Source organism: Plectropomus leopardus, chromosome 7, assembly GCF_026936395.1.
Source record: "Plectropomus leopardus strain MGB_pleo_1.0 chromosome 7, ASM2693639v1, whole genome shotgun sequence".
Classification (NCBI taxonomy): Eukaryota; Metazoa; Chordata; class Actinopteri; order Perciformes; family Serranidae; genus Plectropomus; species Plectropomus leopardus.
The window spans coordinates 8,444,873-8,462,246 of NC_142182.1; the positions used below are offsets into that span (position 1 = coordinate 8,444,873).

The 17,374-nt window shown below is 38.2% G+C and overlaps 1 protein-coding gene across 4 annotated transcripts in view; it reads right to left on the bottom strand.

The window, feature by feature from the left end:
• mical2b (microtubule associated monooxygenase, calponin and LIM domain containing 2b) overlaps positions 1 to 13,585 on the bottom strand; it is a 63,399-nt gene extending 49,814 nt beyond the window's left edge. For all 4 annotated transcript variants that reach the window (XM_042495418.2, XM_088079787.1, XM_088079786.1 and 1 more), the window contains exon 1: positions 13,366 to 13,585. The gene's annotated coding sequence lies outside the window, so the exon portion shown is untranslated. The remainder of the gene's footprint in view (positions 1 to 13,365) is intronic.
• Positions 13,586 to 17,374: the final 3,789 nt, after the last annotated feature.

A 17,374-nucleotide genomic window follows, 5' to 3' on the forward strand; every position in this document is an offset into this window, starting at 1 on the left:
TGGCATTACCTGAATGCACTATATGGTTCCATCACAGTGAATGAATTCAACAAAAACTTATCTGACATTTACAGTGTTGGGATTGATCGGGCTAAAAGCAGAACTCAGCAACCAGAAACAGACTTTGAAAAAAGTTTTGCTGTGATTACTTTTTGCAAGATGTAGCAGCTTGGATCTCCAACGGGAAACTAACTCCTCTTTCCATAAAAGCTGGTACACCACAGTTAATCTTAACAGTGAGACACATCAGCTGTGGTCAAAGTGAGAAGGCCCAGTTCATATTCAAACTCCCAAAAATCTCTAAAGCCTTGAATTAGAGATATCTACATCCTGTATTTTACAGAGGAAACACACAATATCTGAAGCCAAGCGTCCAGGAACTCAAAGTAGATTTTATTTTACGCTCAAGATCACTGAGGACGTCTGACGTCACACAAGTCATGTCAGGAAGTTAAGGGCTACGTAACATTACACAGTATAGAATCAGGTTACAAAAGTGCCTGAGGTACAAGGAACTGGAGCGTACAGGTGACAAGTAGAGCAGGAGAACTGTGTCACTGGGCTTCAGACAAAGAGATGCTTTATTCACAACGAAGACACAAAATTACCTCATTTTACTACACATGCAGCCTGTCAGTATATCCTGTGTTAACTGTGACAACTGATCATTTTAGAGGCCAAGGGTGAGGGAAAAATGATTCATTTAAGTACTAATTTTTTTAAATCAATCTTTAATCTCTAAAAAAGATATCATTCAAACGCAGTGGTGGAAAGAGGTTGCTTCTTTTATTGTGGTAATGTATGAGTAACATGATATCCTATCTGTTTCAATAAAAATGACACCTAAGCTTGGAGGTAAATCAAAATCTTTCATATACCATGTCAATTAAAAACTAAAATTAATAATAATAATAGATTTCAAAACTTCAAAGACAGTCTGATTTACCCCCCTGTAAGCTAGTACTTTTTACAGTGGAATATTTTAATTATCACAATAACTGATTTATTGATGATTTATTGTATTATTGCATTAGTAAACCTACAGTTAATTTTTTTTGTCAATTAGAGCCTATTTTAATGAATGCTGTTTTAACATGATAAATATTTCATTTAGTTAATGCTATGCATTTATTTTTGTTTAGTTTAGGTGTGTTGTTATATTTTTTAAGACAGCCTGGTCTTTTAGTGCGTGCACATGGTCTGAGGTAGCTGCAAATTTGTTTGCAAAGTACAAAATATACAGATGAATCCTGGATTGTTACTGAACTGTGCGTACAAACAGTTTGTGAATGAGGCCCATTGTGAACAGTGCAACTTAAAGGCGCAGAAAGGGTGCTGAGGAAGGATCGTGTGAGTCTCAGTCGCTGCCCAGCCTAACTGTTTCTGGCATTTCCCAAACTGAGTCCAGCAATATTAGAGGTGCCTCTGCAAGTTCTCCTGCAGGAGCCAAACAGAGAATTATATTCTATTATGATTTTTTTTCTTTCCCAACTGCATTTTTGAAACTGACCTCAAAATGAATGCAGGCGGGTCGTGGAGCCCTGTTAGGTCGAGTCAGTCATATGAAACTGGACGTGCACTTCACTCTCACACAGCAAGCAGAGATCATTGACAAAAATCTGTAATATCTGTAACCCCCAGAGACTAATGAGGTGTTAAAAGCATTTTTAAGACACAGCTATAAAAAGAGACAAAAGAATTTTTTTTAGGATATTTTGACATATCGTGCAGCATAGAAAGATGGTCTGTCAGTCACAAGATTTGTTTTAAAAGTTGTGTAAAGTCAATAGGCTTGTGTGTGTGTGTGTGTGTGTGTGTGTGTGTGTGTGTGAGACTGTCTGAGAGAGGGATCAAAGCTGAGTCAACAAGTTCCTGCCCAGACAGACTCGGTGCCGAGAGAGCGGGAGAGAGAGACGGAGAGCACAGAGCGAGAAAGAAAATGTGAGGGCTCCACGGACAGAGAGACGGACAGGGAGTGTTGGGAGCAGAGAACATGGCTGCAGATTCTTTAGTTTCGAAATGTATGGAATTTAAATCGGGCCGCAGAGAGTGCATACTTGGCCGGGCGTCGCGGCGCTCCTGAATGTGATGCTGATTAGCTCCAGCAGCAGTGATTTCTTCTGAAAACAGGAAATGTGAACAGCTGGAATGTCAGAGAGCTGAAGTGTGGACCTGCTGCCTCAAACACACCACAGAAAAGTCTAATGCATCAAAGATCAAATGACTGATCAGCACACATCAAATGCCCATTAAATCCTGAGTGTTTTGGTTTAGAGATGACTAAGGAACAATATCTGCTAACGAATAAACTGACAATTAAAATAGTTTGCAATGAGTGCCACAAAATGCGTCCAAATGATCAAACAATGTTGTTTGATTATGTTTGCTTGAGAACAAAATAATAATTTAATCAGTAAGATTCAATTTCAGCTGCCAAAATCAAGCATCTGTTCAAATAATGACTCCTCCAATTTCCACGGTTGCATGACAAGCTGTGTGTGCATTTCAGAAGTCAGAGGATCTTCAAACCATTAATATATTTATGTAAATACATGTTAATCCACTGTGGCGTATCTAATAAACTGGCATCTAAGTGTAGAAAAAGGTAAGACGGACGTCTCCTGATCACATAACCCTGAACTCAAGCCTCTCCAAACATGAGGGTTTCAGGATAATTTCACTAAAAAAGCAATTTTCTTTCCTTCTCTATAGTCTGGGAACCAGAAGAATATGTGAGCTCGCGTTTTATTTGCTCTGGCAGACGTTTCTGGTCCACCTCCTGTTCAAACAGAGTTACAGCCGACCGGAGTCAGACCCTCAGCAGGCCAATCACAACCATTTATCTCATATGGGGAAGGTATGATATAATAACTGACAACTTGCAGGGCCTTTGTGCTTTACGTGAAATACGTTACAACGTCACTTTTGACTTATGCACCCCTTGCACTGGGGACACTATGGCGAGCATAAACCTAGTTCAGCAAAGAGGAGCACGGTCGAGGCATTTCTGAAAATAACGAAGACCGCTGCAGCTCGGGAATCAATCTAGCAGATTCGAATCATCAGTCAGAGACCCCTCATTCAACTGAAATGGGTTCAAGTTGAGCAGTCATTTTTGGTTTTTTTTTGTTGACTTTTTGGTCCCCAGATTTTGCTGCAGCGTGAGCGCTCTTGACTTTCACACTACTCTTTGGTACAATCAGCTGCAGACACCCTGCACCTTCAGGCTCTATGATAATATCTTTCTTCTGCTTAGAAGTGGCAAAAAAATGTACATTTACAATCTGTTGTTAGCAAAGTTAGCTTTTTCACTATATTACACAAATGCCGCTGTCACACTTAACGCCCTGCTGTGCCCCGATCAAACTTTAAAACTTTATATGGAGAAAAAAAACCGAATTGTCCAATATTCATACTGAACAGCAGAGCCTGATTGGACTGACATTATTCTTAATCAGGTACAGCCCTAAAGTCTATCAAATTGCATCTAGAGGCATTTTATATATATATATATTTCCCTTTATTGTGAAATACTGTGATAACAGAACAAGTAAAGGCAAGCGAAGGTACATATAAACAGACAAAAGAGTTATCTAAGGTAACACAAAGACATACAATAAAAGTAAAGATAGTAGAGAGGCAGTTTAGTCAGTGAATGTTAATAACCTGTCAGAATTAGTCTGGCAATTTCATGATAAAAAAATCCATTTAAAAGCTAAATCGTCTCTGTACGCTGTACTTTGTCTACATTTATCTGACTGGTTGCAGGTCTATCCTGCTGCGTCCATAGCCAATCTACGACCGTTGATAACACCCCTTAAAAAACTGAAAATGAACTCGGAGGTTCAAGGCTGATTCACATTTTCGAACTGGCCCGGCAGTGCCAGGCTGACTTCCTCCAATGACTCACTCAGCATCCTGTATTTTACCATCGTCCTTAGTTTTGATTACAGTTATAACAACAACAAATCTAAGTCATCTCTATACTGAGAATTACTTTAGTATCAGAATCCACAAACAAACATCCATGACCCATGGTGATTACCGACCCAGAAATAACAGAAAGCTTATATTGTTTAATAGTAACTTAACAAAAAGTTTTCAACATTTTTTTTTGTTACACTAACAAGTTGTTAATTAGTCTGTTTTTTCTGAATAAAACCTTTTAAACCTTTTAAAGTAAAGAAACATTTAAAAACATACAAACAAAGTGACTAACTGCTCACAACCTTTTCCGGAGAGGAAACTTCTGCGTGAATATCTACAAGTTGCATCAGAGTGGTCCACGGCTGAGAGCAACACACCCACAGATAAGAGGGAGCAAATACTCATCAGCCACATATTTGTAATTCCCTGACGGAGCGCAGTGGAGAGAGGAGACGCAAGAATGCACATTTGAACGTGTGTGTATTCACAGGGAAGCTGGTAAATTTGATGTTCAATAGCAAAAAAGTTAAATGTCTATAAAGACTGCAAACATAATGGTCACATATGCAACTTTTTTTTGCGTGTGAACATTTCACGTGGTCATATTCATTCAAGTGCATGATGATCATTATCACTGGTGCCCCCGCCGGCACCTGATGTCCTACACACAGCACATGATGTGTGTGTTCATCATGTTACTGTGTACTGGACTACACTGCAAACAGGTCTGGATTCTCTACTGACAACCCGGTCTGAAAACGCGTCGGCAGGTCGGAGTTATTTGCATCTGGTGTATAAAATGTCTGTGTCATCAATGAGCTGCATTTTCATCCAGGCGCCATCTCTCTCCCTCTTCCTCCTATCGCAGTTCTCGTACTCATACACCTGAAGATAGCCTAAATCCAGCAACTACTATAACTAATGAAACAATGCTACCAACAAAAACGTTTCAAGTCTCAAGTCAAGTCCCAAGTCCCAAGGTTTCAAGTCCTTATCAAGTCCTAATGCGCTCTGCACCAAACTGGATGCAATTTTGCAGGAGTAATAATATATTTAATTTAGAAAAATCAAAAATGCTTTTCTAAAATGTTTAGAAAAAGCGATAAATAGGTTTTAATTCATATTTTTTATTCTGTCTTGATCCTGTGTATAATAATAATAATTATTATTATTATTATTATTATTATTATTATTATTATTATTATTATTATTATTTATTAATTAATTACTTAATTCATTTATTCATTTATTTATTTCTATAATAATTGTTATTGTGCTGTATTTTTTTTTATTTTTGCCTCTAATCTCTTGCATTGTCCAGTCTTAGTCTGGCATTATTGTCTGGTCTCTGCCCAGTCTCGTGCATCTTATATTGAAAAAATCTCTTTTAATTTTTCTTCCCAAATTGACTTTGGGGAGGTTATCAAGTATTTTCAACTCAAAGGGCTTAAGTCAGAGTGAAATCACATCACTGCATGGGTTTATGTATGAGTTGAGATAGAAGCCTTTTTTGGATTTTGCTAATTCAAGTCTAAAGTTATCAAATTTGTGACCCAGGTCTGACTTGAGTCCACATCTTTGGTGAATAGTAAAACTATCCATGACATTCAAGTTGAAATGTTCCAATGACAACCAACAGATTTGTGCTCTTTCAGCTCAGAAATGTTAAATGTGTATAAAATTCTAGGCAGACTGATTCAGACAACATAACTCACCAAATATTAAGTTCTCTAGTAGAAAAATCCACAAGTGCTTTGCATAATTGAAGAATCAAAGCCCTGCAGATATCCACGATAACAACGATACTGAACATGAGGGCAGCATGAAACAGAGCCACGAGGAAACAGCTGAGTTTTATGACAAAACTTCCCAGAGGGTAAAGCAGATTCATATCCTGTTCCCGGTGAACTCCAGTTCGCAGCAAGGTTACGACCTGTTCTCTTCTGACAAAGCACTAAAATCAATCGTGACTTCAACATACTGTTAGCTCATAACTGTGTTTTAGTGAGCTCACAACTACTTTTATTTATTACACTGACTGACTCAAACAGCCTCACCTAAAAAAAATACAAACTATCCCTTTAACACTCTGCTAAACGGCAAAAATCAGCTCTATCTGGAGAGAAAAAGGCGGAAAACATCCTGAATGTCTGACTGGTGCTTGTCCCCTGACCAGCAGTTCATAAGAGGAAAAAGGAAGAAAGATTTGCATCTCTTGTCTGGCTTATCACATGTAAATATCAGGGAGCAGCCTAATTGAATCATCCAAACAGCTGAAATTCAAATGCATGAAAATCACTTTGGATTCACACACAAATGAAAAGCAATGTCAAAGCAAGTCTAAAAATCTGGTGCTGACAACATCTGCTCTCAAATCAAAGCGTTTAGGAATAGTTTGACATTTCAGGAAATACATTTATTCACATTTTTTTGCGCAGAGTTATATGAAGAAAGTGATCAGCTTGCATTTTTGAGTTTGTGGTGTGTTTGGTGTCGTAGACTAAGCGTCTTAAAACAACTGTGTGTTTGAGATTTCTCAGACCTTTTACAAGCCAATACCGACAAACTAACACTTGCAAACAATATGCTGTGAAATAATTTACTTTCATATTTACTTTAATGTGAAAGAGAGAAAAATAATCAATAAAAAATAAAATGTGGTTACTAAGCTACATAAAATATGACACAACTAGACATCATAGTTAAATAATTTAGTCTCCAGGTTCTTGACCAAATATGAATCTTACCATCTATTTGCACATTTGTTCTTTTTTATTGCTATTTTTTGCTTGTTTGTTCTCAGTACATACATTTATTATTATTATTATTTTTATTCTATTCTATGTTAAGTGCCTTCCTTTGTATATATTTTTGCATTATTTTGTCTTTTTAACAAATATTTAATTTAGTTGCTGCTGTCTTATTTGCTGCTGTAACAAAATAATTTCTCTCACGGGATTAATAAAGTATTTCTATTTTTTTTTTATTCTATTCTATCTTTAATCTTTGAAGTTGGGACTAAAACACTAACCAAAAAACTACCATTACTGCTGAGAGGAAACAAGCCTAACTGGTGTTGTAGTACAGTCAATGACAGTACTGCGTGTACGTACCATGAGGTGAGGAATGATGTCTCCAGGAGCTCGTGTTGTGGTTTGAACAGCGGTTTGTAATCTCAGATATATATAAGGAGCCGGATAACAATGTCCGTGTTTAACAGCTCGTCAGATGTTTGATTTGGGATTGAAGATTCCTTTTAAGGTTTTACCTAACAGCACTTGGTGTGTTTCTTTGAATACAGTTTAACTAATAAGGGCATCGTGTTGATTCTTTGGTACAAAGGTTGTAGTTAAGCATGGGGGGAGTGTCCAAACATGTGGTAAACACCAATAAAACCAATATGACTGTAAAAGGAAAGGTTGAGTAACGAGGCCTAAATGGTCCTGCTGACATCAGAAGCGTCACAACATGTTTTCAAATGATATCAGTTGTTTGCATTGAAAGGAAACTACAGAAAAATATTGCAAAAGGTCCTTGACTGAATAGTTAGCTGCATTTGCTCGCTGGCCTCAGTCCAAATAAGCATCTATTGAAGATTTGAGCAGCTTTAATACAGTAGGTGGTCCAACATATTGGTATCATTTGCATTAACTGGCTGCCATCTGCCGTGAGTAGATTTTGCTTTATGTTGAAATGCTCCTCCTTTTATTGAAGATTAAGGGTTTAGGGTCTGCATGTTGGAGTCGCAGTCTGGAAACACTGAGACCCTTGTGGACAGCGGCCGGGCTAACATCTTGCACACCAGCAGTCCAAGGGTTGAAAACTTATAAGCCTACAAAATCCTGTACTTCTCGAGGACACATGGGTCCAAATCCCACCCTATAAGATGGGGTCTTAAATTTAATCTACACAAACATAAAGTCTGGGCAGTCTATTGCATTGCAGGGTGCAACCACTGATTAGGACTGTGCTTTTAAAATGTATAGTTAAGCACATTTTTTTGTACAATTGTTCATTAAAATATCAGCAAAATCTGAACTTTATAGAGAAGGATTTACAGCAGAGCTGGTGTATCTGCAGATGTTGACTTGAGGCACATGTTCAGTGGTTCACTGCTTCATTTAAAACACCATTACACTTCAATATTATTGTGTCGTCCAGTTACTGTGCAGGGATATAGTCTAATGTCACAACCGGTAGTAAACTGTGGAACTAATCCAGCCCCAAACTGCTACAATGTGCGGTGCTAATACTATGAGGATTAAGGTTTGATTTCAGGGCTCACATGCACCAATTAAAGCCAATCGTACAAGCAAACATATGGCCCTGTGCTGTTCAAGCTACAGTAGTGTTATCCGTGAGGTCAGGTTGGGTCGCCGCAAACAGCATCCAATCTTTGGTCGCAGTTGCTCTGAACCCGAGCCTGTAGCTTCTCTGACGTGCACCGAAGGTGCTGTAAATGTATGTTAGCACGACTAAAAATATTTATTTATTGACTCATTTAGACTACTGTCTTGTCCCAGTATACGAGCACCAGGGAAGAATCGATTTATTGATGGAAGTATGTCTTAGTTCAAGAAATGTGATTTAGCATGATTTCAGTCTAACATGTTGAAATGCATTTAAGAAGTCCACTTTTAGTCAGACTAAAACAATAATTCAAAATTTTCTAACATCACGTAAATGTACTGAGTGAAGCAGCCGTATCGATAAATGAACTTTTTTCACTAAGCCAGCCAAAAGTTGTCTTTAACAGATCACTGTAAGCACTGGTAAAACGTTGTAAATATCACTAAATGGGAAGTTAACTAGTTGTCTCGAAAGTATAGTATTTAAATATGATATGCATCACAGACAACATAATCAAGGACCCATTGCACTCATCATATCACTCAAATTTTGGCTCTCCACCCAACCTTTGGAAAATCCTCTGACGTAGCAGAGCTCAACTTTGCCTTTCTCATCTGACAGCAGCCCGCTGGTCGGTTAGTGACAGTGACACTCGGCTCCCTGGTGTATTTTTGTCTTGCTGCTTTCCCCGCTGGGCTGATATATGCAGTGACACCCCCTTATAAGTCAACCACTCATTCCAGGAAGTGACAGCTTGTGCACAGGCTTGTTTTTTTCCTCTCAAAGGCATCATGGTGCAGATTAGTAAGGAACGGCAACATGAAATGGTCAGATTAACATCTTGAGGGTGAGTAGGAAGTGAGGATCAAAGCACAAATGAAAAAAAAACGCAAAAAATCCTTTACAAAATTATTATAATATTGAGCTATGTTATTATTTTTAAACACAGGAAAGTTTCTATTAAAACACAAAAGTCAAGATGATGAGACACAAAATGTGGCACCACTCAAACACCGACTATGCCGTCAGCACTCCGAACATTAGTTTCAATCATATAGCAGCCTATATAAACTTTAAAGGGATAGTTCACCCGACTTTCCATCGGCATGACGGTGATAGGAAATAACCTCATTTTCATTGTCGGGTGAAATATCCCTTTAAGGGAAGCATCAACGGTAAGGCAGTTTCACTGGCATTTTCAAATGCGTTCACTTTAAGTGTCCCTCGTGTTTGAAACAGTTTTTGATTCCATGTAATCCCTCACATCCACTTAAAGATAAGCAATTTCCCTTTTTCTTTGTCCCCAGATGATTCAAAGAAGTTGGACGTACGTCATCCAAATACAAAGAAAGCGCCATCTGACTGGAATAATCTTTTCTTGAGATCGGTTACCTCCTTCTACAGCTTCAGGACGCCTTTATATCCTCATCTCGAAACAGCTTGCTCATGTTTTTAAGTCAGTGTACTGAAAACTGTTACGAAACTATCCGAGGTCACAGTACGAAAATCTCATTCTGATTTATTTGTTTTTTAATATACGACAGCTGAGGGTAGGGGGTGTGGCTGGGAGATGGTGGATGAGATGTCTGTATCTGTGTATATGTGGCGTTTGTTTGTTTTTTGTTTTGTATTTGTGTCGAGTGGACTCCCTTGAAAATGAGATGCTGCCTCAAGGGGCTACCCTCTCAATAAAGTCAAAAGTTTTCATTATGTCGGATCACGAAAAACTCTTTACAGATAAAACCTGCTGCTGGAATCATATAAAAAACAATATTTTGATTTCCCCCTGAGGCTGGCGTTAGGGGAAGTTTTAAAAATGCACGCAGTCTAGTGCAGAAACAGCAGCAACTCTGTAACACAAGCTTTTTCCTCTGCAACTGTATACAAGCAGCATTTAACAAGGATTTGTCCAAGTCCTGGACCTCTGACCCGTCAGTCCTTTACGCTGACCAAGCTGCTTCTCACCAACACTCACATTCAGCAACTATAAGCTACTTGCAACAATTGCCTCCTAATGCTTATTCACATTAAGTCCATAATCCATATGTATGAATGGAGCCATAAAAACTCCCTCACTCAGTGCATGATCGGCTCCCCTAAAGACTTAAAGAAGTAAGTCACCGATATGAAGAAAACCATCATATAAAACCAGACCGTCACCGCAGTAAAGAGACACAAACACTTTTCATGTTGGTGCTACAAGACCAAAGAAAACGGAGAAAAGGGATGCTTTTGCTCGAGAAGTAGAAACAGACTACAAACAACTGAGGGGGCAAATATGTAACCAAATAACAGAATCTCGGTTTATATTTGATCAGCGCTGCTTAGTTTTACCCTTTGATCTCTGTTTTTCGGGCCTCGGATTTCACTGTGCAGGAAGCAAGATGGCACCTACTTCCTGTTAACTAACTTTTGCCATTACGGCTAAACGGGGCATTAAAATACATTTCTGAAAACATTTTAGGTGAGAAATAGGCAGTGCAGTAACGTAACTTATATTTGATCAGCACTTCCTAGGCAGCTGGCGGAGAGCAATCGTGAGCAATACGGAAATGCTGAGGTACAACCTGTGGTTTCCAACCCCCCAGGAAGTGCACCACGCTCTGACGCAACTTTTATTTATCTTTTTGTGAGCGTCAAAAACCCAGCAAAAAGACTCATTTCACTATCTAGATTTAAATCATCCAGTTTGATAACATTTGGAAAGTCTAAAAGAACCGCAAGATTACATTTCTTTAGACTGCCGTTCAAGCTAGCGAGGCACTAATCTGGAAGTGAGCCGCTCCACCAGCCGAAGTTATCCGCTCGGGCACACGAATATCTCTAAAGCGAAAGCCTCATGAGCCCGTAGATGCAGCTATTCTATACCTGGAAAAACTAGCTTTTTTTGCTTCGTGCACCAACGAGCAGCTCTGATCGGACTGAGCGGGGCCCCGCCTCCACAGCTGTATCCAGACTTTCTTTATTACATCCACGTGTAGCTCCAGCGACAGCCCAAAGAGCCAGCAAAACTCCTCAAAATGACATAAATAACACCGTTAGGAACAAGTTTTGCCGGGGGATGAAGAGGATCTAAGCACTGGTTAGATGGCGGAAAGTTTACCACAGTTCATCAGCGCACACTGCCCACATGGTTTTGATACAAAGCTGGCTGAAAATCGGCAAAATTTCCCTCTAAGACAAACAGCGGCCTGATGTGCTGACCTCTGCGCTGCTTGGCAGCGTTATGTAAAAATGGGGGAAGCGCTCATTACGTTTGAACGCATCCAGTTCTAATGAAGACTAATCCATTATATCACTCGAGTGCAAATTGAGTGAAAGTTTATCCCACTACTGAAACATCAATCCACAACAACTGCGGGAGTCTGAAATGACACGAGCCTTCTCGCCTGACTGGATTTCAGGTCTCTGCGGACGTGAAGCCACCTGCTGCTGCACACAGAAATCATCTGGAAGACGAGAGGAGGGCCACCATACTTGTATCACTATATCAAACTACAAGTCCACATCCGAGACTCGGATTGCACGTCTGAAGTCGGCAGACAAATGCGGCTGCCCACTGTGAAACAGGCTTTTCTGCAAATTCATCTCCTCTTTGATGTCTTTCTGTCTGCATAAAGTTGCAGCGTGTGGTGCTTAAGAGCGTCAATTAGGGGGTGATAGCCTATCATTAGCAACTCCTCTCGTTTTATATCCTTTCAGGCATTGGTGTAGGTTTCAGGGGGGATGCAGGAAACACGTCTGCCTCAATATTTAGAGTGGTTCTTCCTAACTTGTCCAGCCACGGGGTCCAGATTTCTCCTTAGTCATTAATTTAATGTCCATACATCAGATACATGACAGCATATTCAATTTTTTCCCCCGAAATGTCAACAGTATGTTGTCTGAGAACACAAAGAAATAAAAGATCTTGCAAGACAAAGAAAACAGAAACAGCACTTCAAAATAAAAGCTCTGTTCAGGAAATTCACTGTACTTATAAAATGAAGCGTGCTTTTTACAAACTCAGGAGTCACTTGTGGTCCATTCAGAATGGACCCATGACCCACTTTTAGACCACCACCCACCAGTTGGGAACCACCAATTTAAAAGAATGTGCATTTGCCCTCCCTGCAATAAAACTAATAAAGTAGCGGAGGAATTTCATTTTTGACATAATTTTAACACATTAATTGCATAAAATTGTGTACAAAAGGAAAGATTTGGTTCATAAAAACTGCTGAAAGCAGACAATTAAAATACTGTACTTTGTATTTAGTGTGTCCTCTATTTCCACTTAGCATGTGTTGAACTCTCTTGGACAGACAATATGATTGAAACCAGAGGAACCTGGTGAGATTTCTTTCTAAAAAAAAAATGGGGTAAAAAGGCAAGGAGCCACACAAAATGTTCCACAAATTACAAGAAATTAGTACAAGAAAATGACCTAAAAATTAGTTTTAAAAAATAGACTATTAGAAAAACATTTTTTTTTAAATAGGGGAAAATGCCCCAGAAACTTTATTTATGATTATAATTTAATATATTCAATATGGCGTTACAGAAAAAATAATAAAATACATTTTTAAAATAATTTTAATGATTTTTAGCACTTTTTAATGGTCATTTTGTTTGATTTTGACTTTTCTTTTCCCAGATAATTTTCGTTTGGGCCATGAGATATCATGCTGCTCGTTGCCTTCTCCACATGTTTTTGATAAAAAACCAAACCAATTTTCTCAGGTTTCAAAGGGCTAATAAAACTGAGAAGTAAATACAAATCAATGGTGGTCTAAGGCGTTTGCACAGCACTGTTCAGTGCAGTTAAAATCAAGATTAATATCTAATTCTCATCACAGACTTAAACTGATTTTGCAGCTGACCACTGCAGCTTTTGTTTGGGGCCTCCACACGTCACCTGTTGCACCGTCTATTAAGTTACAGCCCGGGATAAATTATTCACCAGCAGCTGCATCCCCAACACAGCAGCTTCACACAAACACTGCACACACGCAACACTGAGAAAACATGATTTCCGTGAGTGTGTGAGCTGAATGTGTCAGATATGAACCATTTCAGCATTCCTGATAAGCTCAGTCGTTCACTCACGCTCTCAGAGAAGTGCGGCTGTCAGCTGCTCACGCCGAGTCCATGAGAAACAAGCAGCAGTCCCCCCCGGCTTTTATCCACAGTGTGTCCTCAGTGGAAGTCCAAAAGTGTCCTCACAGGTGGGTTAAAACATGAATGTCGGCGCTGTGGTCCTCTGCAGAGACTTGTTCCTCACATGACAGCCGCCGTGTGTCTGCCGCCCCCCGTGTTGTAGACTGGCGTCAAGTGCGACAGCAGCACGCAGAGGGCACATCCGGTTAGTCATTTTCCAGAATAAAACTTTATTTGCTTTTGCGTTTTTATTGCGTTTTTTATTGCGTTTTTCTCCATTGCTAAAACACCACACGACACTGGGATTCACTTGATCTTCATCATTATCTTCTTAACTCAGCAGAAGTCTTCTCTTGTGCTGACACTTTTTTTATTGGTTTCACACATTTTTTTTCAACATTTAACAATTGACAAACATTTTTTTTTTAAATACAGAAACAAATAGGAGTACAATTAGGCAAAATGATTATAAGGACAATGAAATAAATGAGAAAACTGTTTAAAAATCAATCAATCAATAAAATGACAAAATAATAGCTACAAATAAATAGAATAAAACATACTTAAGTAGTTCAGCTACAGTAATAAAAAATATGTCTCCTTTACACACAGAATCAGATTAGCTGGCTAGGGTGTGGTAAGAGGTCCATACAAATTTTTAAAAAAATAAATAAACAAGTAAATGACATTAAAATAAGCTTTATAAAAAATAATAATTCAGCAACAAATTATATTTTAAATATATTATTATGATAATTATAAATACAGTTTTTTGGACATTTTTCCCCAATTTTTAATAAATTATTTTCTAAATCGACTTATTTTTTGCAGTATTTGGGAAACGTCTTTTGATGTGCCATGTTGTTGTTGTTGTTGTTGTTTTTTTAAAAGAAATTATTATACCCACCACTTTTTTCTTTTTTTTTTTTTGATCCTATGCAGTACCTTTCAGCCTAAAAGCAGTTGAAGGCTTCTACTAATAAATCTTATTATTTCTTTAATGTCTGTTAGGAAGACATTGTGTAAAGCATGTAGTTCCTACTAATAGCCATCGAAAACTATGATCTAATAAAATATTCAGTTTGATGGTAGGAATCACACGTGTAGACCTACATTACACTTGTGTCTAATGTTGATACTTTTATTTTGAAAGTAAACTTGCCACATGTCCGGTAGAGATGTGTGGCTGACTTGACACAGCTGGTGCAGGATGAGAAAAAACTGCGCTTCCCAGAGCCCCCAAAAAGACATCCAATAAGAACCAAGCCTTAAAACGTGTGTTTTGTGTAAATGTTTTATTTTTTTTCTGTCTGCATTCAATTCACAGAGTCAAAGATTCAGTAAATCAAACATAAAATGAGTCACTATCATAGCTCTATTTGAATTATCTGCTTTACTACTGCAATTTGAATGTTAATTTTAAATAAAAAATGTTTTCTAAGGCGGTAATGATGTGGAAAATGATGCGTTTCAAGTCCATGTAGGCTAATAAACGGATAAATGCAGCACATAACACTGAACAGCAAAAGCAGGAAAGCCTGGGAGGAGAAATGTAAAAAATACACTGGGAAAACATTTCAAATGCATCCTTGCACTTTAAAATGCCCCCTCCATACCAACACCACCCCACACATCCTTCTTACTGCACCAGCTGCAGAGTGCATGAACCTTTTATTACTCCCTGACAGCTGTCCTCTGAAATCTGAAGAAAACTGCACTTGTGTTGAACATGCTGTCTGTATCTCAGAGAGAGAGACACACAGAGAGAGAGACAGACAGACACAGAGAGAGAAAGACAGAGAAAGAGACAGAGGGTGGCATTTAAATTATGGCCTGCAAACCAGATCCTCCTGACACGGTGCCAGGTGGCCCCCAACCATTTTGCATTTAATAATAAAAATAATAATAATATTAATAATAATAAGTGATTCACATATTTTTAGTATCCATAAGGTGCCAGAGTGCAAAAAACAGCATCAAAATATAACTTGTTTATCAGGATTCCCCACAAACCCCTGACAGAAGTCCTAGCTAAGCCCTTGATTTCCTAACATCTTAGAAACATCCTAACATCCTATAAATGTCCTAAAATCTTATAAATGTCTTAAAATCCCAGAAATGTCCTAAAAATCCTAGAACCATCCAAAATCCTATAAATGTCCTAACTGTAAGAAACATCCTGAAATGCTAGAAACAACCTAAAATCCTGAAAAATGTCCTTAAATCTAAGAAACGTGTGGCCATTGTGTACTTTTGGAGAGCCTGAATTGTAACAGCACATATCTCTAAACCTGGACTAATGAAACTCAAACTGGTAACCACAACTTACTAACAATACGAACAGTACGTTTTATATATTGTTATATTATATACCTAATTGACCCAATAACAATCATGAGTTGAGATAACTTTTTATTTCACCTTGTGGAAAGTATTGGGGGAACTTGACCTCGGAGTAATAAATTTGTTGAGCCGACGTAAATGCTTGAATAGAAAAATGTAATGTCAGCTAAACATTTTAAGCTGTGTGCGCGTTGTGTCAACTAAATTCCAGTTTAAGATTTTAGACTTGGGCAGCAATTGTTGTTAAAGTTGAGAAAACTAAGCAGAAAAAGAAAAACAGTGCAGTATATCTTCTGTAAGAGTCCACTCAGATCACAAGAAACATCCAGATACGACATACACACACGTTCATGCATGTATGCAAACATTCAAATCAATTTCTTCCAGTTTTTTACTATGCTTTTGCTTATTTTATTTTAATTTAATTAATTTTATTAATTTCTAATTTTGTCCTGTTCTGCCCTCAAGTGGTGGAGGACTGTTATAACAGTATAAAGGAGCACAAGCACTGTGACGGTGAGGTCTGGATTATCCAAAATTAAAACCTGTGATTGTGAAAAAATATTGTGAAATTAACTAATTAATTTGTATTAGGTTACATGTATAGTAAGCTTGTGTCAAAATCTGAGGCCTTGATTGGTGTGGTTATCATAATCACACACTGTAGTTTTATTAAATCCTACACAGCAAACCTAAAACTAACCTCTGTAATATTTCTTATGCACAGTTTAATAAAGGCCGCAGGTACCTTAAAGTGACCATGTGCCCAGTGACCAAATTTTAAAATCATGTTCAGCAAATTATACCTTTAACAGACTTCTCACTGGTTGCTCTTCTTGCTTTTATGCTCCTATTTATGACTTTTAATATGCTTTTATTTTAATTGTTTAGTTTTTTTTATGTTATTTTGGTTGTTTTTTATATCAGTTTTTATGCTAATCAGTTTATCATGTAGCACTTTGAGATTTGTTTCAAATGTAAAGTACATTACAAACAAACACTATTATTATTATTATCATTATTATTATTATTATTCCACCGGTTTGCATTGCCCTCACACACTGTTCACAGCAGGGGTGTTAAGTCATTTAAGTTCATTGGCCACTTGCAACTCAACAGACCAGATTTTTGGGGGATTTTAGGACATTTCTCAGATTTTACATCATTTCTAGGATTTTAAAACATTTCTAAGACTTGAATACATTTCTCAGATTTTAGGATATTTCCAGTATTTTAGGACACAGGGGACTCTAGACCTCTGTCAGTGGGATTTGGGGATCGTTTTTGGATAAACAAGCGCTATTTTGATGCTGTTTTATGCACTGTCACCTTACATACATGCTAAAAGTATAAGAACTTTCCCCAGCACCCTATTGGGGGACGGATTTGGCCTGTGGGGCGTAAATAAAGTATCACTGTTTTGAGGTATAATCACACAACGTTTCTGTACGATGAATATCGGCTCCATCTCCCACTCACATCTACTGAAGTCCCAACACCTGACACATTCACGTCATATTTCTACGTGTTCTCCAGTTGGCTCCAGAGGGTTCGCAGGTCAGCGTTTTAACTTTGACCGCGTGGACGTGCTCGCACAGCAAACAGAAACACAGAG